This window comes from Gorilla gorilla, chromosome 14 (assembly GCF_029281585.2).
Source record: "Gorilla gorilla gorilla isolate KB3781 chromosome 14, NHGRI_mGorGor1-v2.1_pri, whole genome shotgun sequence".
Lineage (NCBI taxonomy): Eukaryota > Metazoa > Chordata > Mammalia > Primates > Hominidae > Gorilla > Gorilla gorilla.
In genome coordinates this window covers 89,655,509-89,678,909 of record NC_073238.2, presented here as the reverse complement: position 1 = coordinate 89,678,909, position 23,401 = coordinate 89,655,509, and the positions used below count along the sequence as shown (strand labels likewise).

At 38.3% G+C, this 23,401-nt stretch overlaps 1 long non-coding RNA gene across 1 annotated transcript in view; it reads left to right on the top strand.

Moving 5' to 3' along the window:
• The first annotated feature begins 10,259 nt into the window (after window positions 1–10,259).
• Window positions 10,260–23,401, top strand: part of LOC134757077 (uncharacterized) — a 126,249-nt gene continuing 113,107 nt past the window's right edge. The window contains exon 1 of the long non-coding RNA XR_010130681.1: window positions 10,260–10,373. This is a non-coding gene — a long non-coding RNA (uncharacterized lncRNA). The remainder of the gene's footprint in view (window positions 10,374–23,401) is intronic.

The following is a 23,401-nucleotide window of genomic DNA, read 5'->3' as shown; positions in this document are numbered from 1 at the left end:
TTTAAAACTATTTTAGATCTTTAAATGAATAAAACAACAGGATAAAATGAATTAGGATTCACTGGCCCACTTACAACCAAATCACGTGAGTGGCAAACAATGAAGCTTTAGATGCAATCTGAGGTCAGGCTCTTCAGTCTTGTGAATCAGGATGATGCAGCTGGATTTGTTTTTCCTTAAGGGCAATGATGATTCTTTGAAAATTTTTTTTTAGAATTAAAAAAAATTATAGGATATTACAAAAATAGTGCACAGAGGCCATAAACTTCACCCAGCTTCCTCCAATGGTGACATCTCATGTAACTATAGCACAATATCAAAACCAGGAAACTGACATTGATACAATGCTGTTAACTAGACTATAGATCTTATTTGACCTGTTTTTAAATTCACTAATGGTGTGTGTGTTTGTGTCTGTTTGTGTGTGTGTGTGTGTTTGCAGTTCTATGAAATTTGATTCCATGTATACATCCATGGGACCACTAATCAATCAAGATGCAGAACTATTTCATTACCGTGAAGGAAATCTTTTAGGTTGCTCCCTTTCAGTTGCACCACCCCATCTCTGTCCTCTGGAATCCACTAAATCTGTTCTCATTCTTTTTAGTTTTGTAATTTATTTTTAGAATATTATACAAATAGAATAATCCAGCACACGAGCTTTTTGGATTGCTTTGAAGTGCTGTAAGCAGTGGAAGAATGTGGTTGATTTTCATGTTAGTAAGAGCACTACAGCACTCAGATTGCACTAAGAAGACTGTTTTGGAGAAATGGGAGACTTGAGGAAGGGGAACAGGCAATACATCGTTCTAGTAATATCGGTGGAAGATGATGATGGCTTGAGATACAGTGGTGGTGGTGTGGACAGAACCAAGTGTGAATGATACTCAGGAGATTGAATTGACAGGATTTATATCAGTTAATGTAGAGTAAGAGGCAAGGAATGAGAGAAGTTGAAAATTCATGAACTCATCTGATCATTTGTTTAAAAATATTTGAGTGCCTGCTGTTGTACTAAGTGTGGGCAATACAGCATGAACAAGACTGTGACCTCATGGGAGTTTACATTTTCATTGAGAGGCAAATTGCTAAACACACTCACACATACACACATATGCACACATATATAATAAATAGATACCAGTTGCAAAGTAGAGGATTAAAACTGGGTAATGTAAATAAAAACAAATAAATCTTATTGTCATTCATTATGATAGGAAACTCCAGAATGGAAGGTTGAGAAAGGAGAAGAGGATAACTGAGAAACATGCTAGTTGAAGGTATCTTTGCAGGATATCCTGAGGGCAGTTGTATAAATATCTCACCTAATTCCTCAAGATGCCCTCAGATAGCAAATCAAGAGTCCTTAAAATTCTAACTATTGTTCTTTATAGGAGTACACACTAAGAAGAGTTAGAGGAATGAAAGAATAATAAGACAAGTTAACATTCATTGGATGTTCACAGTGTGCCTGGCACTTTTCTAAGCTCTTTACATAGATTAACTCTTTGCCACAATCCTATAAAATTTAATTAATTGATCTCTGCAGCAAACCTATAAAATAGGGAGTTATTATTGCCATTTTCCAGATGAGGAAACTGCTAAGGAATAGAAAGGTAGCTAGTAAAAGAGCACTACAGGCCGTTGCCCTAACCGCTATTCTATACCATCTCTCTTTCAAATGTGTACCCTTACTGGAACTGTGTAAGCACATGTTTTACTCTAATTTTTATCATTCTTGGATTTGTGGTGGTTTTACTTACCAACCTATCTAAAGTAATTATGCTTAATCTCCCAAGTGCTCCCTTTAATAAAAGAGAGTCTGTTCACATCCCATAAAATATTTAATTTCCCATTAGAGAGGATCCTGGTCCCTAAGGCTCTACCAATCTTCACTGGGATAGTTTTACAAATGACTCTTAGTATATATGGGCAAGTTATAAGTTTTCCATCAGGGCCAGGGCTAGGATGAGGTGCCTAGGAAACAAGATTTAAGGATGTGCTCATCTCAGGTGCTCACCCTACACTTGCATGACTCTAAGAGTTTATGTCTCCTTAAATGTTGTGCTTTAAGCACTTAGCTTGTCTCTCCTTAGTCCCTGCCTTGTTTTTCATTCTGTCTTCCTGGTGATTAAACACTTTTGCATGTGCTTTTATATATGGTATCTGAACTTACACTATAACAGCATTTTGCCCTTCTGGTCTGTGGTCCCTGGCTGCTTGAGGGACAGTTCTGTCATCTTTACAATTGTATCTTTAGCACATAGCACACAGTAGATGCTTAATGGCTATTTTCCAAATGAATTAAGTGGAGCCTATTCAGAAACATACTCTAAAAATCTGGATTACATTACATTTTCTGTACCCTTGAGGTGTTCAAATACCAAAAATGGAGAGACATAAATCAACTAGTTACACATTGATGAGCTAAGATCTGTGATAAAGGCATGGGCAGAGGGCTTTTCAAGCAGAGAGGAGGTTGTAAAAAAAACTATGTGAGAGCTGTAGGGTGAGATCTCATATCTTGAGTCAATTCTGACCATCCCATCAACTTCTTCCATGCATACGCAAGTCTGCAGGGCAGCCAGGCTGATTCGTTGAAAGCAATGAGGCAGAGAGTGGAAGAGTAATTTCTGAACATGAATTACCTAATGGAGGAGTTGGGGATGGAGTACAGGAAGGACGAGGAGGAGGAGGAATTTGTCTTCTAAAAATTTAATTTGTCATGCCATCAGGACACCCAAATGGAGTATTCTCTGGAAGCCTTGAAATTCTAGGGGGCTCAAGAGAGAAACAATCAAGGATAAAGCTGTAACTTTGGAAGCTGTAGCAGATCAGCAATATTTGAAGAGTTGGAAAAAAGTGAGATCACCTAGGTACAGAATAGAGTAAGGAGAAATAAGCAGTGAAAAACTGATAGAATGTGTGGTGTCCATTTATAATCATCATGCTTCACAGTAACATCCCGTCTTTCTGTGTACGAACAATTTGTCTACAGAAATGCCAAAGCACCCTTTCAGTTAGAGGTGTCACATTGCATGACAGCTGACACCTTCTTCAATGGGAATGCATTTGGGCTATAACATAAACACCAGAGGGGGTAAGCCCTGAGCATACTGCTCTCAGGGGACACCTTTTTTTTCATTTTGTTTTGTTTTTTAATGAACAAAAGGTGTTCTTTGGTTTTTCAGAAGATAGATTTGTAACCGAACATCTGTTCTTAGGAGACAATGATATTATTCCTGGAAATATTTGTAAAATTCCATATGAACAAGACCGGTGTTTCTTGCATTTTAATTGCCTCTCTCTCTCAAACCCCTGTGATAGCAAAATGTTGTGTTTTATGAGATTTTTCCAGAGTACTAAATCTTGACATAATCAATACTATGTATGTTAACTATCTTCAGGCTGTCTGTAGTAAGTTTGAATTATTAGATTCCTCTGAGGTCTAGACTATTTTTCTTTCAGCTATCAGTTACCATTTATCTATCCATCTATAGTACATAGATATTTTACAGGAATATTTCTAGGTACATAAATAAATTATGTGGCTGGTGGCAAAGATTGGTTGTTATAGCAAGGCTCCAGTGTATTATATTTAACCCAAACTGTAATAAAAAAGAGAGAGAGATTGAGAGAGAGAAGAGGAGAGACTGTGCGCTTCTCAGTCCTTGCTGGTGCCTTCTTGAAATTGCCAGAAAAGACACTCTGTAACGGGACTGTGTTGTCTGTGACACTCTCACATCACAGACACAGCGACTTGGGAAAGCAATGGTATACTGCAGATATAAAGTGTTATTAATTAAACATCCCAATACAGCAGTTCCCAGAAGCTATGATCAACTAGATAGAGCATATTATGTTTTTCTTTTTACAACAGCCTATGAGCATTTATGGAAAAAAATCTTAGATTCATTCTCTTATCCATTCTCCTCAAATCTTCTCCTTCCTCTTCCTCCCTTCCCTGCTTCTTCCTCTCAACTCTACTACTTCTCTCCACAAAGAATTGAGAATAGCTTAGATGAGAACACACATATTAAAAAGGTAATTAAAATAAAGATCAGGGAAATTTTAAATGAAGCTGGAAATTCAATACCAGGGAAAGGAAGAACACACATTCACAGAGTATCAGGGTCAGCCCAGTTCTTACAGTTGAGCCCCAAATTGTCTCTGAATTTTTTAGCAGGTGAAGCAAAATGGAAGACAAGCATGGCTACATAATTCTTCTCTTAAAAAAGAAGTATCACAGTTTCTCAGGGGAAGCAAAGTTATCCTAGTAGAGATTATTTTTTTCTTAGAGTCTCTGATAGGAGTACCAGGCATTTAAAATTTTTATGTAACCTTTGCAACATGACAAACATTATTTTAAACAGGTCGCAGTTGAAGAAATTGTGAACAAACCCATAAAACTGTTTATTCAAAATCATACCAGTACTAAAAGGTGGTGTCAGGATTCAAACCCAGGTTATCTGATTCTTATTCTGGTTCCAGAATGCTGCTGTTTCCATTGCATGCATCCCATCTTCGGAGACATTGTAACCTACCCTGCTTTCTTTAATAGATGCATTCCTAAAAGACTTTTTTTGGTTAAATATATGCATGTATGTAACTATAAAATAGCAAATAGATAGAACCTATATGCCAAATCAAATTGTATTTTTCCATTGACAAGATTCATGATTTCAGGGATTTTTTTCTCATAACTACTATTTAGCTGGAAGCAGCTCCCAACTTTTAACCTTATCTTTGTTAGCATCAGAACAATTTTTCAATTGAAATTCTCCACAGAACCCCATATACAAGAAAAGATTGAAACAGAGCTGCTCTGGAGGAGACTGGGGTGGGCCAGAGGGAGCACTATGCTCTCAGAGACCCCTGGAGAAACTCCATCAACACAGTCTGAAACAAATCCCTTTAGAATTTACAAACAGCTGCCATAGTCACTGCCTCATTTAACTGTTTAATTTGTAGTTTGAAATAATCCTGTTGAGCAGATCAGTTTGGACTTTCCTTCATTTGGAAGTTAAAAAAACTGAGGCTCTAAGTTAGTGACGTTCTGGCCACTGTTCGTCAGCTGGCATCTGTGTTCTTTATTGCTCAGGTTGAGTAATTCTAGAAAACAGGGAGGACAGCAGGCAGTGTGAGAAGTTGATATCAAGGAACGAGTTGCTTCCTAGCAACGTGTCTTAGGAGTCCCATCTGATTGGTCAAGAAGCCCTAAAGCAGAGAGTGGAGGAGCCCAAGTGACTGATGGTGACATATCCTATGTTAACCAAGAGTCAACATTTGTCTTACTGTTCTTAAATCATTTTTCATAACCTCCTTGAACGAGTAAAAAGCCAGGCCAAAGGTACTTTTAAAATTAAATAAGAGGACCAAAGAGATATTGTGGTCATGTAGAAAAGAGCAAAGAAGGACTTAGAAACCCCCTTCATTCTAGAATCGTTGGTAAGAAGGTTATACATTTCTGCTCCTCTGTTTTACCTGGCCTGACTTCTTTTGAAATAAACATTTAAGTCCCTTTCTCTATTTTTCCATTACAGAAAATTCAAATATGTAACAAAGTAGAGAGAATTTATTCTCTCATCACTCAGCTTCAGTAATTACATGCGTGTGATCAATTTTGTTTTATTCATATACTCCTCCCACCCTGGATTATTTTGAAGCAAATCTATGATATCATTTATTTATTCTGTAAATGTATCAATGTAATAGAAGCAGTGTCTTACTTACTCGAAGAGCATCAAGTTCTACTTTCTCAATTGAGAGAGGGGGGTGGCCTAAGGGACGTTTCTGCTGTCACAACCACAGATGGCGATTCTGTAACTGATTGTGAGATTCATGCTTAGGAGTTTGTTTCTGTTCTTTCACATTTGGGAAGAGAGGCTGGAGACTTGTCTGTCTCAGAATAAATAATGCCTGAACATTAATTGTTTGGGAAGTCAGAACTTGGTGACTATGCCTTCAAAATACCTTTGGCTGCTCTTTTATGCTCTCTTGCTACCTCTGATTGAAGTAGCTTAATGCCGTAATGTAAGAGCATTTATTTCCATAATTGAGAGCAGGATCCTCCAAATGGGGTTCATAGACTCTTAGATACTCCAGAGAGGAGCATTAGGAAGTCTATGGACCTCCTGAAATTATGTACAAAATTTTGCATCAATGTGTGATGTATATTTTTCAAGGGTTTGTAGTTTCTGTCTTCTCAAAGGTACCTGTGACTCCCTCAAAATATTAACATTGCTGCACTAATCTTTGCACTTGTGCATGGAGAGGCCCATCTGCTATTGTAGTGGATCACAGTAAACCATGAGTCCATGAGTCTATGAATGCAGATATGATTCATGCCACAAAGAGTATGAAACCAAAGTCCCGTAAATGCCAGAGAAGGGATAGAATTTTCATTTTGATAGAAGGTGCCTTGTAGATATCAGGGAGGGAAGGCATTGCAGCCAGCACTTAAGGAACTATTAGATAAACTGTTAGTTGACAGTCAACCTCATAGGACACAAGTCTTTAATAGGACACTTGATGCCATAGTTAGGTAGTTAATTCTTCCAAGAACTATAGTGTTCACTGGGCTCCAAAGGCAGCTTTTTCTATTTATCTGTTTAAGGGTGAATATGGTGATATGAAACACTGTAAAATGAAGGTTGATGGTGTTGAGATTTTATTCAGAGATATTAAGGTGATTTTAGTTCAAATATTTTATTAAATATATAGATTGCAAAAATGGTCACAGTCCTTTACTGTTCTCTGGCCATAACCTTAATAATGTGACTTTGCAGGCTCTCTCATCAAAAGGTAGAGACCCTGCCATCCCCTTGAATCCGGACTGGCTTTGTGACTTGTTTTGGCCAACAGACACAGTGGAAATAATAGGTTTTCATTTCAATACTAGTTTCAAAGACACTTTGCATACCACACTTTTTGTTATCTCTCTTGGGACCCCTCCTGTCCCATTCTGTTCACCTCTGAGCACACCAGTGCTAGCTTGCTGGAAAATGACAGACTATGTGCTCCAGGACTGCATCAACCCTGCTTTCCTAGCCAAGTTCTCATGTATGAGAAGGAGGTATCAGCAAAACCTCTTACCCTTGCTTTCCCTGCTCCTGCTGAGTGAAGATGCATGGGAGAGGTGAGCTGAGACCTAAAGAACCCAGTCTACATTTCTAACCCACAGAATCATGAACTATGTAAATGGTAATTATTTTAAACTACTCAATTGCAAGAGGAAGGGGAGCTTGTTACATGGCAAAAGCTAACTCATACATTAGGAATCACGTCTTCTCAAAATAGAATCACATTCTCATTATCTGCAGAGATTTCAGTGCCCCTGAATCTCTGACATTTAACTCAATTTTCTGTTTATTTCTATACCTTGTATTCAAGTGCACAAATTACCTTTCTGTTATTATTTTTGAAGGAGAAGTATCACTATTAGCAAAACACACTCTCATTTCCCCATCTGTGCACTAGGAATTTTTATCTGCTGTAAGATGAAAAAAATTTGAATAGGCAGGTATTCTTCCAAATGTATTATTTATGTCAATGAATCGGTTTTGATAAAACAAATGCCCAATTAAATTTTATTTAATAGTGTATTTATTAATTTATTTTGCCAAAGCTTCCCCTCCTTGGGGCAGAATTGCAAAGTCATTTTATTTATGGAAGTGCAATAAATAAAACTAACTACTGTGAATGAAAACATTCATTAATATCGTAAAATATGATCCTAGTATGCATTCATTATTAATAGAAAAACATTGATTATAATGAAAGGAGGATAGTAGAACAAAATACCTTAAGGTCCTCATTCAAATTCCTGTTTTATCTAGGGACTGAGTTCATAGCTTTCATATCATATTCAAAGGTATTTCAGACTCCAAAGAGACTAAGAACCCCTGACTTAGTATAAACCTCCTTCACAGTTTATCAGTAGGTGTTTGAATAAATTTACCTTTTTCTATGTTGTCATAGCTATGCCTTTTTTCTATGTAAAAAAGAAAATTTGGCTCTATATTCCTGTTCTTAGCTGTTAACTAGTTGAGAAGGCACCTCAAATTGCCTTCAGTCACACACAGAAGCTATGATGACTCTCTGAATACAAACAAGATGAAAAGTGACTTGTGAATATTAGCCCTGAAGTCTGAAAGCATCTGGAACATACACAATAGAGAAAAATGGTGATAGAAACAAAGAAGTTCAAATGGCAGTAGTGACAACAACACGTTGAGAGGTAAAGAATGGAGTGTCTCAGCAGGTGGGAGACAAAATTATTCCTCTTTGTGTCTAATCTCAGATAAATGTGGGAAGTGCTTTGCAGGTCTTGCTTCTATCTTTTTCCAATTTTTTTTCTTTGCTTTGTTTTACCTAAACCCTAGTTTGACTCAATTCTTCATTTCCCATCAAGAAAGCTAAAAGCATCATTTTGCTTTTTTTTTGTTCCTGTGTTATTTGGGTCCTCTAGGAAAGAGACACAGAGATGAATTGAGAGGCACACATGGAGTAACAACTGTGAAAGGCAAGACGGGAGGAAGAGCCTCATACCAAGATGCAGATCAGAAAACATTTCAGACATGTCAATGGAAGCTCTATAGTAAAGACTCCCCATTAACGGAATCCTAACTAGGCACAAATAGTCAAACCCTACTACCCTGCCATTCTTCATCATTGACTGGGGGCTGCTTGAGAAGACCATAGCCTTGATTTGAAAGCTGAGACAGACCCTGAATCTGTACTTCTTGCAGCTGAAGGCAAGTTCTTTCTTGAGGGGAGATCTCAGTAACACATCTCCACACTGCCACTGCCATTTTCCATTTACACAACTCAAAAAATGTTAGCCACTTCTACAAGGTCTGAAATAATCCAACAGGTAAATTAACAAGCAATTACTTTGCTTTGACCAAGGGTTATTTAAAATGACAGAAAGAGAGTCTTTCTTTGTGTTTCTTAACTCTGCAATAGGGAGGCTGGAAATGGACATTTTAAAAAAGATACAATATGGCATAATGGAAAAAGAATAGGGTTAGATAAAGTTGTATGTTATGACCCTTCTGGTTCCTACCAATGTCTTAGCAAACTATATCCTAGAGACCTCATTAGGAAATGAAATATTGCTGTAAAAAACACAGTTCCTACAGTGAAGTTTCATAGTTGAATTGAGGTGACTTAAAAGCCATCATTCTCAGCAAACTAACACAGGAACAGAACACCAAACACCGCATGTTCTCACTCATAGGTGGGAGTTGAACAATGAGAACACATGGACACAGGGAGGGGAACATCACACACCGGGGCCTGTCGGGGGGTGGGGGGCAAGGGGAGGGAGAGCATTAGGAGAAATACCTAATGCATGCAGGGCCTAAAACCTAGATGACAGGTTGATGGGTGCAGCAAACTACTATGGCACATGTATACCTATGGAACAAACCTGCACGTTCTGCACATGTCGCCCAGAACTTAAAGTAAAAAAAAAAAAAAAAGGCAGTAGTTACAAAAGGTCCTCTAATCATCATATAACCTGATTGTCCTTGTCAGCACAATCATTGTCATCGTCACCACCATCATCATCAAGTGCTTACCATGTGCTGTATTCCATTCTAAGCCCTTTAAATGCATTATCCCATTTAAACCCCATATAAAAATTCTAAAAAATTAATTTGGTAGCTCAAAAATATTTGTGGAATGAATAAGAAGAAGGAAAGGGAATTGGGCTGAGGGGAGCAGAAGCCTTTCTAGGCAGAGGGAATGAAAGCAGGAAGGCATGGGAACAATGAGAACACTGGTGCTTTCAGGATTCTACCTACCTGTCATTCCTCGTATGAGAAGTATAAATTCCATATTGGGAAAGTGTGCAGAATAGAAAAAAACTGGCAACAATGGGGGAATGAGGCAGATCTTGAAAAACTTTGTGATGTGAGCTATGACATTTACCTTTTGCATTAATAATGATGAAGAACCACTGGAGGAATTGAAGTCTTAGCTTCCTGCCTTTCTTTCTGGGCAAAATTGTATCCCTGCCCAGCTCTCAGGATTTTTATGGTTTAATGTAACAGGATGTCCACACTGAGAGCATTAGGCAATGGTACCATATAGTACATCAAGCCTTCTATAGTGCTGCCGCTTCTACATTGGTAACACCTGTGAGCTTGTCAGAAAAGCGAATTCTCTATCCCTACTCCAGGTTGATTCAATCAGACTTTCTGAGGGTGCGGCTCAGGGATTTGTGTTTAACAGGCTCACCAGGTGATTCTCATAAGTTTGAGACGCTCCACTCAAAACCAGAGCTACTTCAAGTGTGGAGGTCTTCTCTCCGGAGCAGTCAGTCCACTGTTTCTGGCTTGTGAGGAAGGTGTGGACAGAAATTGAGGGTAAGTGTTTAGAATCACTTAAGCCATGAATCAGAGGATTTTATTTTAGCTGACTGTAATACTTAAAATTTGGGTTTGTATTTTGTACATCTTCTTTATTTCATTTTTCTGAATTAGTGTGTTTTACAAAGTAACAATTTGTGATGAATTGGGTGCACACACACATGTACACTCATACAAATCAGTGCTTTATCCCAGAAGTGTGAGAAGCAGTCCTCTATACTTGGCCATTGTCGCTCTTTGGGCTTCAAGTGTGGACACCTTGTTTATAGAGGACATCAAATATTCCAATTTGGGAAGGTAAATGTTAACATATTTTGCACTTTGAATATGCCATTATCATTCCCCAGGGCCTCCTGACTTCCTGCATTGGGGCCACTTGACAAATGAGTCTGTTTTTCCTGGCTGCTGTTGCTAGGAAGCAACTTGCTTGGATACCAGCTTCTCACACTTCCCTCTGACTTCACTGTTTTCCAGATGTGTTCAGACCCAGAGATTAAACAATAGACAAAAGAGACAGAAGGAAAACAATTTACTGCAATGTGTTTTGGTGGTGTTATCATAAACAATTTTTGAATTGGCCTATTGAAACAGAGAAAAAATACAGATAATTCTCATATTGTAAAATTACCAGAAGTATTTAATTTTCATGGAAACAAAATACCCTTTAAAAATATCATTAGAAGGCTGTGATGGTGCTATATAATGCTTCTAAGCTTTCTTTGGGGAGCCCTTGTGTTTTATAGTTTTGAGGGGGAGTTTACAGTACTTTTCTGCTTCTGTTTAATAAAATAGACTATGAGCTGTTCTCAAAAGGAGGAGAATTTTTTCAATAGAACATAAGTACATGAAATTAATGAATCTCTTTTTTATACAAAAAATCCATAAGCATGATCAAAAAATAATTTAATGATGGAAGCTGACTCAAGTTGTTATGGCAACTAGGATCTGAAAGTACCTGGCTGTGTTTTCTTTCCTCTTCCCTCCCCGATCCTTTAAAAAAAAAAAAAAAGTTGTCTTCCATCTGGTTTAATCACAGTGTTAAAATACCAATGTCAAAGAAAAGTATCTAATAAGGATAATTTCACATCTGTTGCAAGGCGAGTGATATTTCATCTTAATAAGAAATAAATACAATAATGCAAAAGTCTTTTAGGAGAAAAGAATATGATTGTACATTATCATAAATAGCTAAAGAGTCCTTTTAATTATCTTAGGCTGTCATTCTTTAACTTGAATTATGGTAGTAGACTCATCTGTTTTCTTTTTCTTTTTTTTTTCACCATAAGAGGAGAACATGGATGGAATCGTGGTTGGAGGGAGTTGGAGGTGGCATTCAGTTATCTTATGCTCCTTACCTAAGTATCCTCTATCAATTGTTGTGTAACAGCTGTTTTCTTTTGGTTTTGTGTTCCAATGCTAAAGAAATAAGGCTGTATTTTTGGAAGTGAAACTTGGAAATTATATGTCTTTAGAAAATAAGAATCTTATAAAAGCTTTCATTTTGCTCTGCTTATTGCAGTTGGTCGCTATTTAATATCACACCATTCTCCTTAGTGCATATGTGAAAGGTGAGATTTTTATGAAATCCACATTGGCAGCCAATCAGTGAGAAGAGCTCAAATCAGAATAGCTCCACTGGAAATCCATCTCCTAAGCTTGGAGAAATATGTAGTAAATAGGGAAGCATTGTTTTTGCTTTCTTTTAAAGCAAGTTATGGATTTTTAGGAATATACTATCACAGGTCCATATGGAGGAGTAAGCCCACTGACCTGATTCCTGCGGCCATGTTGTTCCAATAGTAATCAAATGCAATGTTTTATTTTTATTATTTTTATTTTTTATTATACTTAAGTTCTGGGATACATGTGCAGAACACGCAGGTTTGTTACATAGGTATACATGTGCCATGGTGGTTTGCTGCACCGCTCAACCTGTCATCTACATTAGGTATTTCTCCTAATGCTATCCCTCCCCCAATCTTCCACCCCCTAACAGGCCCCAGTGTGTGGTGTTCCCCTCCCTGTGTCCATCTGTTCTCATTGCTCAACTCCCACTTATGAGTGGGAACATGCGGTGTTTGGTTTTCTGTTACTGTGTTAGTTTGCTGAGAATGATGGTTTTTGGTTTCATCTGTGTTCCTGCAAAGGATGTGAACTCATCCTTTTTTATAGCTGCATAGTATCCCATGGTGTGTATGTGCCACATTTTCTTTATCCAGTCTATCATTGATGGGAATTTGGGTTGGTTCCAAGTCTTTGCTATTGTGAATAGTGCTGCAATAAACATGTGTGCATGTGTCTTTATAGTAGAATGATTTATAATCCTTTGGGTATATACCCGGTAATGGGATGGCTGGGTCAAATGCTATTTCTGGTTCTAGATCCTTGAGGAATCGCCACACTGTCTTCACAATGGTTGAACTAATTTACACTCCCATCAACAGTGTAAAAGTGTTCCTATTTCTCCAGATCCTCTCCAACATCTGTTGTTTCCTTACTTTTTATTGATCGCCATTCTTACTGGCATGAGATGGTATCTCAATGTGGTTTTGATTTGCATTTCTCTTATGACCAGTGATGATGAGCTTTTTTTCATATGTTTCTTGGCCACACAAATGTCTTCTTTTGAGAAGTGTCTGTTCATATCCTTCACCCACTTTTTGATGGGGCTGCTTTTTTTTCTTGTAAATTTGTTTCAGTTCCTTGTAGATTCTGTACATTAGCCCTTTGTCAGATGAATTGATTGCAAAAATTTTCTTCCGTTCTGTAGGTTGCCTGTTCACTCTGATGATAGTTTCTTTTGCTGTGCAGAAGCTCTTTAGTTTAATTAGATCCCATTTGTCAATTTTGGCTTTTGTTGCCGTTGCTTTTGGTGTTTTAGACATGAAGTCCTTGCCCGTGCCTATGTCCTGAATGGTATTGCCTAGGTTTTCTTCTAAGGTTTTTATGGTTTTAGGTCTTACATTTAAATCTTTAATCCATCTTGAGTTAATTTTTGTATAAGGTGTAAGGAAAGGATCCAGTTTCAGTTTTCTGCATATGGCTAGCCAGTTTTCCCAACACCATTTATTAAATAGGGAATCCTTTCCCCATTGCTTGTTTTTGTCAGGTTTGTCAAAGATCAGATGGTAGATGTAGATGTGTGGTGTTATTTATGAGGCCTCTGTTCTGTTCCATTGATCTATATATGTTTTGGTACCAGTATCACGCTGCTTTGGTTACTGTTGCCTTGCAATATAGTTTGAAGTCGGGTAGCATCAGGATGCCTCCAGCTTTGTTCTTTCTGCTTAGTATTGTCTTGGCTATATAGGCTCTTTTTTGATTCCATATGAAATTTAAAGTAGTTTTTTTCTAATTCTGCCAAGAGAGTCAATGGTAGCTTAATGGGAATAGCATTGAATCCATAAATTACTTTGGGCAGTATGGCTATTTTCACCATATTAATTCTTCCTAACCATGAGCTTTGAATGTTTTTCCATTTGTTTGTGTCTTCTCTTATTTCCTTGAGCAGTGATTCATAATCCTCCTTGAAGAGGTCCTTCACATCCCTTGTAAGTTGTATTCCTAGGTATGTTATTCTCTTTGTAGCAATTGTAAATGGGAGTTTACTCATGATTTGGCTCTCTTTGTCTATTGTTGGTGTATTGGAATGCTTGTGATTTTTGGACATTGATTTTGTATCCTGAGACTTTGCTGAAGTTGCTTATCAACTTAAGGAGTTTTTGGGCTGAGACGACAGCGTTTTCTAAATACACAATCATGTCATCTGCAAACAGAGGTAATTTGACTTCCTCTCTTCCTATTTGAATATCCTTTATTTATTTCTCTTGTCTAATTGCCCTGGCCAGAACTTCCAATACTATGTTGAATAGGAGTGGTGAGAGAGGGCATTCTTATCTTCTGCCAGTTTTTAAAGGGAATGCTTCCATCTTTTGCCCATTCAGTATGATATCGGGTGTGGGTTTGTCATAAATAGCTCTTATTATTTTGAGGTATGTTCCATGAATACCTAGTTTATTGAGAGTTTTTAGCATGAAGGGGTGTTGAATTTTATTGAAAGCCTTGCCTTTTGTGCATCTATTGAGATAATCATGTGGTTTTTGTCATTGGTTCTGTTTATGTGAAGTATTACGTTTATCTATTTGAATATGTTGAACCAGCCTTGCATCCCAGGGATGAAGCCGACTTAATCGTGGTGGATAAGCTTTTTAATGTGCCACTGGGTTCGGTTGGCCAGTATTTTGTTGAGGATTTTCACATCGATGTTCATCAGGAATACTGGCCTGAAATTTTCTCTTTTTTTGTTGTGTCTCTGCCAGGTTTTGGTATCAGGATGATGCTGGCTTCATAAAAAGAGTTAGGGAGGAGTCCTTCTACTTCTATTGCTTGGGATAGTTTTAGAAAGAATGGTAACAGCTCCTCTTTGCACCTCTAGTAGAATTTGGCTGTGAATCCATCTGGTCCTGGGCTTTTTTTGGTTGGTTGGCTATTAATTACTGCCTCAATTTCAGAACTTGTTATTGTTCTATTTAGGGATTCACCTTCTTCCTGGTTTAGTCTTGGGAGGGTGTATGTGTCCAGGAATTTATCCATTTCTTACAGATTTTCTAGTTTATTTGTGTAGAGGTGTTTATAGTATTCTCTGATGGTAGTTTGTATTTCTGTGGCATCGGTGGTTATATCCCCGTTATCATTTTTTTGGTGTGTCTAATTGATTCTTCTCTTTTCTTCTTTGTTAGTCTAGTTAGAAGTCTATCTATTTTGTTAATCTTTTCCAAAAAAAACCAGCTCGTGGATTCATTGATTTTTTTAAGGGTTTTTCATGTCTGTCTCCTTCAGTTTTGCTCTGATCTTAGTTATTTCTTGTCTTCTGCTACCTTTTGAATTTGTTTGCTGTTGCTTCTTTAGTTCTTTTAATTGTGATGTTAGGCTGTCCATTTTAGATCTTTCCCACCTTCTCCTGTGGGCATTTAGTGCTATAAATTTCCCTCTACACACTGCTTTAAATGTGTGCCAGATATTCCAGTACATTGTGTCTTTGTTCTCATTGCTTCCAAAGAATTTATTTCTGCTTTAATTTCTTTATTTACCCAGTAGTCATTCAGGAGTAGGTTGTTCAAGTTCCATGTAGTTGCATGGTTTTCAGTGAGTTTCTTAATCCATTTGATTGCAATGTGGTCTGAGAGACTTCTATGATTTCCATTCTTTTGCATTTGCTGAGGACTGAGGAGTGTTTTACTTCCAATTACATGGTGAATTTTAGAATAGGTGCAACGTGGTGCTGAGAAGAATGTATATTCTGTTGATTTGGAGTGGAGAGTTCTGTAGATGTCTATTAGGCTTGCTTGGTCCAGAGCTGAGTTCAAGTCCTGAATATCCTTGTTAATTTTTTGTCCCGTTGATCTGTCTAATACAGACAGGGGGGTGTTAAAGTCTCCCACTATTATTGTTTGGGACTCTAAGTCTCTTTGTAGGTCTCTAAGAACTTGCTTTATGAATCTGGGTGCTCCTTTATTGGGTGCATACACATTTAGGATAGTTACCTCTTCTTGTTGCATTGATCCCTATGTCTTTTTTGATTTTTGTTGGGTTTAAAGTCTGTTTTATCAGAGACTAGGATTGCAGCCCCTGCTTTTTTTTATATATATAAGCGAATGAAAAGCAAAAAAAAAAAAAAAAATCTTCCTCCATACCTTTATCTTGAGCCTATGTGTGTCTTTGGTTGTGAGATGGGTCTCCTGAATACAGCATACCAATGGGTTTTGACTCTTTATCCAATTTACCAGTCTGTGTCTTTTAATTAGGGCATTTAGCCAGTTTACATTTAAGGTTAATATTGTTTTGTGTGTATTTGATCCTGTCATTATGATGCTAGCTGGTTGTTTTGCCTATTAGTTGATTCTGTTTCTTTATAGCGTTGATGGTCTTTACATTTTGGTATGTTTTTGCAGTGCCTGGTACTGGTTTTTCCTTTCCATATTTAGTGCTTCCTTCAGGAGCTCTTGTAAGGCAGGCCTGGTGGTGACAAAATCCCTCAGCATTTGCCTGTGTGTAAAGGATTTTATTTATCCTTCACTTATGAAGCTTAGTTTGGCTGGATATGAAATTCTGGGTTAAAGAAAAGAATTTAAGAATGTTGAATGTTGGGCCACCACTCTCTTCTGGCTTGTAGGGTTTCTGCAGAGAGATCTGCTGTTAGTCTGATGGGCTTCCCTTTGTGGGAAACCCAACCTTTCTCTCTGGCTGCCCTTAACATTTTTTCTTTCATTTCAACATTGGTGAATCTGATGATTATATGTCTTGGGGTTGCTCTTCTCAAGGAATATCTTTGTGGTGTTCTCTGTATTTCCTGAATTTGCATGTTGGGCTGTCTTTCTAGGTTGGGGAAGTTCTCCTGGATAATATCCTGAAGAGTGTTTTCCAACTTGGTTCCATTCTCCCCATCACTTTCAGGTACACCAATCAAATGTAGGCTTGGTCTCTTCACATATTCCCATATTTCTTGGAGGCTTTGTTCATTCCTTTTCAGTCTTTTTTGTCTAACTTGTCTTTACATTTTATTTCATTAATTTGATGTTCAATCTCTGACATCCTTTCTTCCACTTGATTGATTTGGCTGTTGATACTTGTGTATGCCTCACGAAGTTCTTGTGCTGTGTTTTTCAGCTCCATTAGGTCATTTATGTTCCTCTCTAAACTGGTTATTCTAATTAGCAGTTCCTGTAACCTTATATCAAGGTTCTTAGCTTCCATGCTTTGGGTTAGAACATGCTCCTTTAGCTCGGAGGAGTTTGTTATTACCCACCTTCTGAAGCCTACTTCTGTCAATTTATCAAACTCATTCTCTGTCCAGTTTTGTTCCATTGCTGGCGAGGTGTTGTGATCCTTTGGGAAAGAAGAGGCATCCTGGTTTTTGGAATTTTCAACCTTTTTACACTGGTTTTTTCTCATCTTCGTGGATTTGTCTACCTTTGGCCTTTGATGTTGGTGACCTTCAGATAGGGTTTTTGAGTGGTCATTTTGTTGTTGTTGTTGTTGATGTTGATGCTATTGCTTTCTCTGTGTTAGTTTTCCTTTTAACAGTTGGACCCCTCTTCTGCAGGTCTGCTGGAGTTGACTGGAGGTCCACTCCAGAGCCTGTTTGCCTGGGTATCACCAGTGGAGGCTGCAGAAAAGCAAAGATTTCTGCCTGCTGCTTCCTCTGGTAGCTTGGCCCCAGAGGGGAACCTGCCAGATGCCAGCTGGAGCTCTCCTGTATGAGGTATCTGTCAGCCCCTTCTGGGAGTTGTCTTCCCATCAGGAAGCACGGGGGTCAGGGACCCACTTGAGGAGGCAGTCTGTCCCTTAGCAGAGCTCAAGCACTGTGCTGGGAGATCCACTGCTCTCTTCGGAGCTGGCAGGCAGGAATGTTAAGTCTGTTGAAGCTGCACCTGTAGCCACGCCTTCCCCCAGGTGCTCTGTCCCGGAGAGATGGGAGTTTTATCTATAAGCCCCTGACTGGGGCTGCTGCCTTTCTTGCAGAGATACCCTGCCCAGAGAGAAGGAATCTAGAGAGGCAGTCTGGCTACAGTGGCTTTGCCAAGCTGCAGTGGGCTCTGCCTAGTCCAAACTTCTGGGTGACTTTGTTTACACTGCAAGGGGAAAATTGCCTACTCAAGCCTCAGTAATGGTGGACACCCTTTCCCCCACCAAGCTCAAGCATCCTAGGTCAACTTCAGACTGCTGCCCTGGCAGTGAGAATTTCAAGCCAGTGGATCTTAGCTTGCTGGGCTCCATTGTGGTGGGATCCACTGAGCTAGACCACTCAGCTCCCTGGCTTCAGCCCCCTTTCCAGGAGAATGAATGGTTCTGTCTTGCTGGTGTTCCAGGCTCCACTGGAGTAAGAAAAACAAAAACAAAAACAAAAAAACAAAAAACTCCTGCAGCTAGCTCAGTGTCTGCCCAAATGGCCACCCAGCTTTGTGCTTGAAACCCAGGGACCTGGTTGCATAGGCACCCAAGGGAATCTCCTGATCTGTGGGTTGCAAAGACAATGGGAAATGCATAGTATCTGGGCTAGATAGCTCTATCCCTCAGGGCACAGTCCCTCAGGGCTTTTCTTAGCTAGGGGAGGGAGTTCCCTGACCCCTTGTACTTCCTGATGCCCCACCCTGCTTCGGCTTGCCCTCCATGGGCTGCACCCACTGTCTAACCAGTCCCAGTGAGATAAGCTGGGTATCTCAGTTGGAAATGCAGAAATCACCTGCCTTCTGCATCAGTCTCACTGTGAGCTGCCGACCAGAGCTCTTCCTGTTCAGCCATCTTCAAATGCGATGTTTTAGTACCTTCTTTTACATTCTTCATAGAAGAGGTATTAATCCAACTTAAGTATCTAACAGACTGATTTCATATGCCCTCTATTCTGAACAATCTTTTATCTGTAAAGAGGCTAACCTACAGAAAGTGTCTTTGTGGCTATTAGTAGTTACACTTAGCTAGAAGTGTTGAAAAGGACAAAGCAACCCATTTAACACAATAAAATCAGAGGTTGTCTGTGTGCTCCTCTGATCCCTATATGTTACTCTATAAATGACAAAACAGGGCTATTTGTGAATATGATGCTACCGATCTGTGATCAATGTGCCCGTTCATCCTGAGTTACTTTTCTGATATTCCAATAAAAAGAGGTTCATTAAACAAAAAGCTGAATGTACAGAAACCAGGCAGTGAACTAATCTTGAGGGTTTCCTTTAAATATAACCTCCCTAGGTGAAGTTATGAATTAATATTGTTTAACACCAGTAATCAATAAATTACATCAAATAAATAGGTGGGTTGTGGCAGGTTGTATAAGTCAGCTGCTCTAGGTATGCACAACTCTATGCCTGTATTAGTCTGGATTCTCAGCTTCCTCAGAAACAGAAAAATAACAACTGAAACAGAAATCATTCATAAAGTAGTAGTTAATATATTCAGTAGTAGTAAGTTTATAGTAAACCATATAGGTAAACATCCTAAGATTATAAAATGCCAGAAAACAATAAGTTACTTGGACCCTAACTACTAGAATTACTCAAGTTTAACTGTGCATAATTTCCAGGTAGGAAATAATTTCCTCAAAAAAAAAAAGGTAGTTTTTAAACCTACTGTGGCATTCTGTATTAGGAGAAAGATTCTAGATTCTCAAAAGTTTCTTTGACCAAAACCTGATGAATAATTACTATATATAATACTCAAAAAAGCTAGGTAATTTAGGTTTATACTGTGAACAGTGACAAGTCTAGAAATCCAAAGAAACATATCTTTGAAACCAACTCTCAGTAACTTTAGGCTTCTGTGAAACTCCTTATTAAAGGAATTTATCTACATTTGAAGTCCTATTTGTGTGGAAAATAATTATTTCAGATTGTTTATACTAGTAGTAGGTTGACTATTAGCCGAAGAGGTCATGCCTTCTTTCATTGAGATTTTTTTTTTTCTTACCGCATAGGCCAATAAAGAAATTCCTTCTTTCTATAATTCCACGCTGAAGTAAATTTCCAAACCCAGAGAACACTCGGGTAGTTTTGTATGCCTGGGTTCCATAAGATAGTCAATTTCTGAGGAAGCTTAGGATAAAACTCCCCTGTAATGGGGGCAGTATTTCTATGTAACAAATTACCCCAACATTTACCATCTAAAAAAATACATATTTATTAGCATATACTTTTGGGGGTTTGAGAATTCAGGGGCAGCTTAACTGGCTTGGGGCTGCAGTCAAGATGTTAGCTGGAGCTGCTTAAGTCATTTGAGGCTTAACTGGAACTGGGCATTATATCATCATGGTTCACTCACATGGCCAATGACAGGAAAACTGTTCCTCACTGGCTACTGGAAGGAAGCTTAGTTCCCTTCCATATGGACATTTCCATAGGGCTGCTTGAGTATTATCATGACACAATGACGGATTTCTCTTTAGGCAGATGATCCAAGAGCAAGGTAACAAGGAGAAAGCTGTGATGCCTTGTGAGACTCAGTCTTAGAAGCACAGATCATCACATCTGCCATATTTGATTTGTTAGAAGCAAGTTACTAATTACAGCCCACATTCAAGGGAAGTTGAATTAGTTTCCAGTTCTCAAAGACAAGTGTCAATAAATTTTAGGATGTAATTTTAGAATCACAACAAATGATAATTAGCTGGGCTTCTCCAATTCCTGCTCTTAAGAGATTGATCTTGAGATGTAAAGAACAGACAGCAAATCCACAGCATTAAATGCTTATGTAGAAAGAAGAAAAGTTTCAAATCAGTAATCTAAGATCCAACTATGAGAAACTAAAGAGCAGCAAATTAAATCCAGAATAAGACTGAGGGAACAAATACAAATAGTATAGAATAGTATGACTACCTATCACAAATTTGATATGTTGTGCTTTTATTATCATTCAGTTAAAATATTTTCCATTTTTATTTTTTCTTCACTCCATATATTTTTTAGAATAATATGATTTAATTTCTAAATCTTTGCAGGTTTTCTATATTCTATTGCTTTCTACTTTAATATTCCGGTCAAATGACATTTTCTTTTTTTTTTTTAATTTTTTTTAAAATTATACTTTAAGTTTTAGGGTACACATGCACATTGTGCGGGTTAGTTACATATGTATACATGTGCCATGCTGGTGCACTGCACCCACTAACTCGTCATCTAGCGTTAGGTATATCTCCCAATGCTATCCCTCCCCCCTCCCCCCCACGCCACAACAGTCCCCAGAGTGTGATATTCCCCTTCCTGTGTCCATGTGATCTCATTGTTCAATTCCCACCTATGAGTGAGAATATGCAGTGTTTGGTTTTTTGTTCTTGCGATAGTTTACTGAGAATGATGTTGTCCAATTTCATCCATGTCCCTACAAAGGACATGAACTCATCATTTTTTATGGCTGCATAGTATTCCACGGTGTATATGTGCCACATTTTCTTAATCCAGTCTATCATTGTTGGACATTTGGCTTGGTTCCAAGTCTTTGTTATTGCGAATAATGCCGCAATAAACATACGTGTGCATGTGTCTTTATAGCAGCATGATTTATAGTCCTTTGGTTATATACCCAGTAATGGGATGGCTGGGTCAAATGGTATTTCCAGTTCTAGATCCCTGAGGAATCGCCACACTGACTTCCACAATGGTTGAACTAGTTTACAGTCCCACCAACAGTGTAAAAGTGTTCCTATTTCTCCACATCCTCTCCAGCACCTGTTGTTTCCTGACTTTTTAATGATTGCCATTCTAACTGGTGTGAGATGATATCTCACTGTGGTTTTGATTTGCATTTCTCTGATGGCCAGTGATGATGAGAATTTTTTCATATGTTTTTTGGCTGCATAAATGTCTTCTTTTGAGAAGTGTCTGTTCATGTCCTTCGCCCACTTTTTGATGGGGTTGTTTGTTTTTTTCTTGTAAATTTATTTGAGTTCATTGTAGATTCTGGATATTAGCCCTTTGTCAGATGAGTAGGTTGCGAAAATTTTCTCCCATTTTGTAGGTTGCCTGTTCACTCTGATGGTAGTTTCTTTTGCTGTGCAGAAGCTCTTTAGTTTAATTAGATCCCATTTGTCAATTTTGTCTTTTGTTGCCATTGCTTTTGGTGTTTTAGACATGAAGTCCTTGCCCGTGCCTATGTCCTGAATGGTAATGCCTAGGTTTTCTTCTAGGGTTTTTCTGGTTTTAGGTCTAACGTTTAAGTCTTTAATCCATCTTGAATTGATTTTTGTATAAGGTGTAAGGAAGGGATCCAGTTTCAGCTTTCTTCATATGGCTAGCCAGTTTTCCCAGCACCATTTATTAAATAGGGAATCCTTTCCCCATTGCTTGTTTTTCTCAGGTTTGTCAAAGATCAGATAGTTGTAGATATGCGGCATTATTTCTGAGGGCTCTGTTCTGTTCCATTGATCTATATCTCTGTTTTGGTACCAGTACCATGCTGTTTTGGTTACTGTAGCCTTGTAGTATAGTTTGAAGTCAGGTAGTGTGATGCCTCCAGCTTTGTTCTTTTGGCTTAGGATTGACTTGGTGATGCGGGCTCTTTTTTGGTTCCATATGAACTTTAAAGTAGTTTTTTCCAATTCTGTGAAGAAAGGCATTGGTAGCTTGATGGGGATGGCATTGAATCTGTAAATTACCTTGGGCAGTATGGCCATTTTCACGATATTGATTCTTCCTACCCATGAGCATGGAATGTTCTTCCATTTGTTTGTATCCTCTTTTATTTCCTTGAGCAGTGGTTTGTAGTTCTCCTTGAAGAGGTCCTTCACATCCCTTGTAAGTTGGATTCCTAGGTATTTTATTCTCTTTGGAGCAATTGTGAATGGGAGTTCACTCATGATTTGGATCTCTGATTGTCTGTTATTGGTGTATAAGAATGCTTGTGATTTTTGTACATTGATTTTGTATCCTGAGACTTTGCTGAAGTTGCTTATCAGCTTAAGGAGATTTTGGGCTGAGACAATGGGGTTTTCTAGATATACAATCATGTCTTCTGCAAACAGGGACAATTTGACTTCCTCTTTTCCTAATTGAATACCCTTTATTTCCTTCTCCTGCCTAATTGCCCTGGCCAGAACTTCCAACACTATGTTGAATAGGAGTGGTGAGAGAGGGCATCCCTGTCTTGTGCCAGTTTTCAAAGGGAATGCTTCCAGTTTTTGGCCATTCAGTATGATATTGGCTGTGGGTTTGTCATAGATAACTCTTATTATTTTGAAATGCGTCCCATCAATACCTAATTTATTGAGAGTTTTTAGCATGAAGGGTTGTTGAATTTTGTCAAAGGCTTTTTCTGCATCTATTGAGATAATCATGTGGTTTTTGTCTTTGGCTCTGTTTATATGCTGGATTACATTTATTGATTTGCATATATTGAACCAGCCTTGACATTTTCTTTTAATGAATTCAATTCTCTCAAAATTGGTAAAAAATAGTTCAAGACCCACAATATTGTCTATATTGGTGAATGTTTTATGTGTACTTGAAAATAATGTATATTTTGCTGTTTTAGGGTTGAGT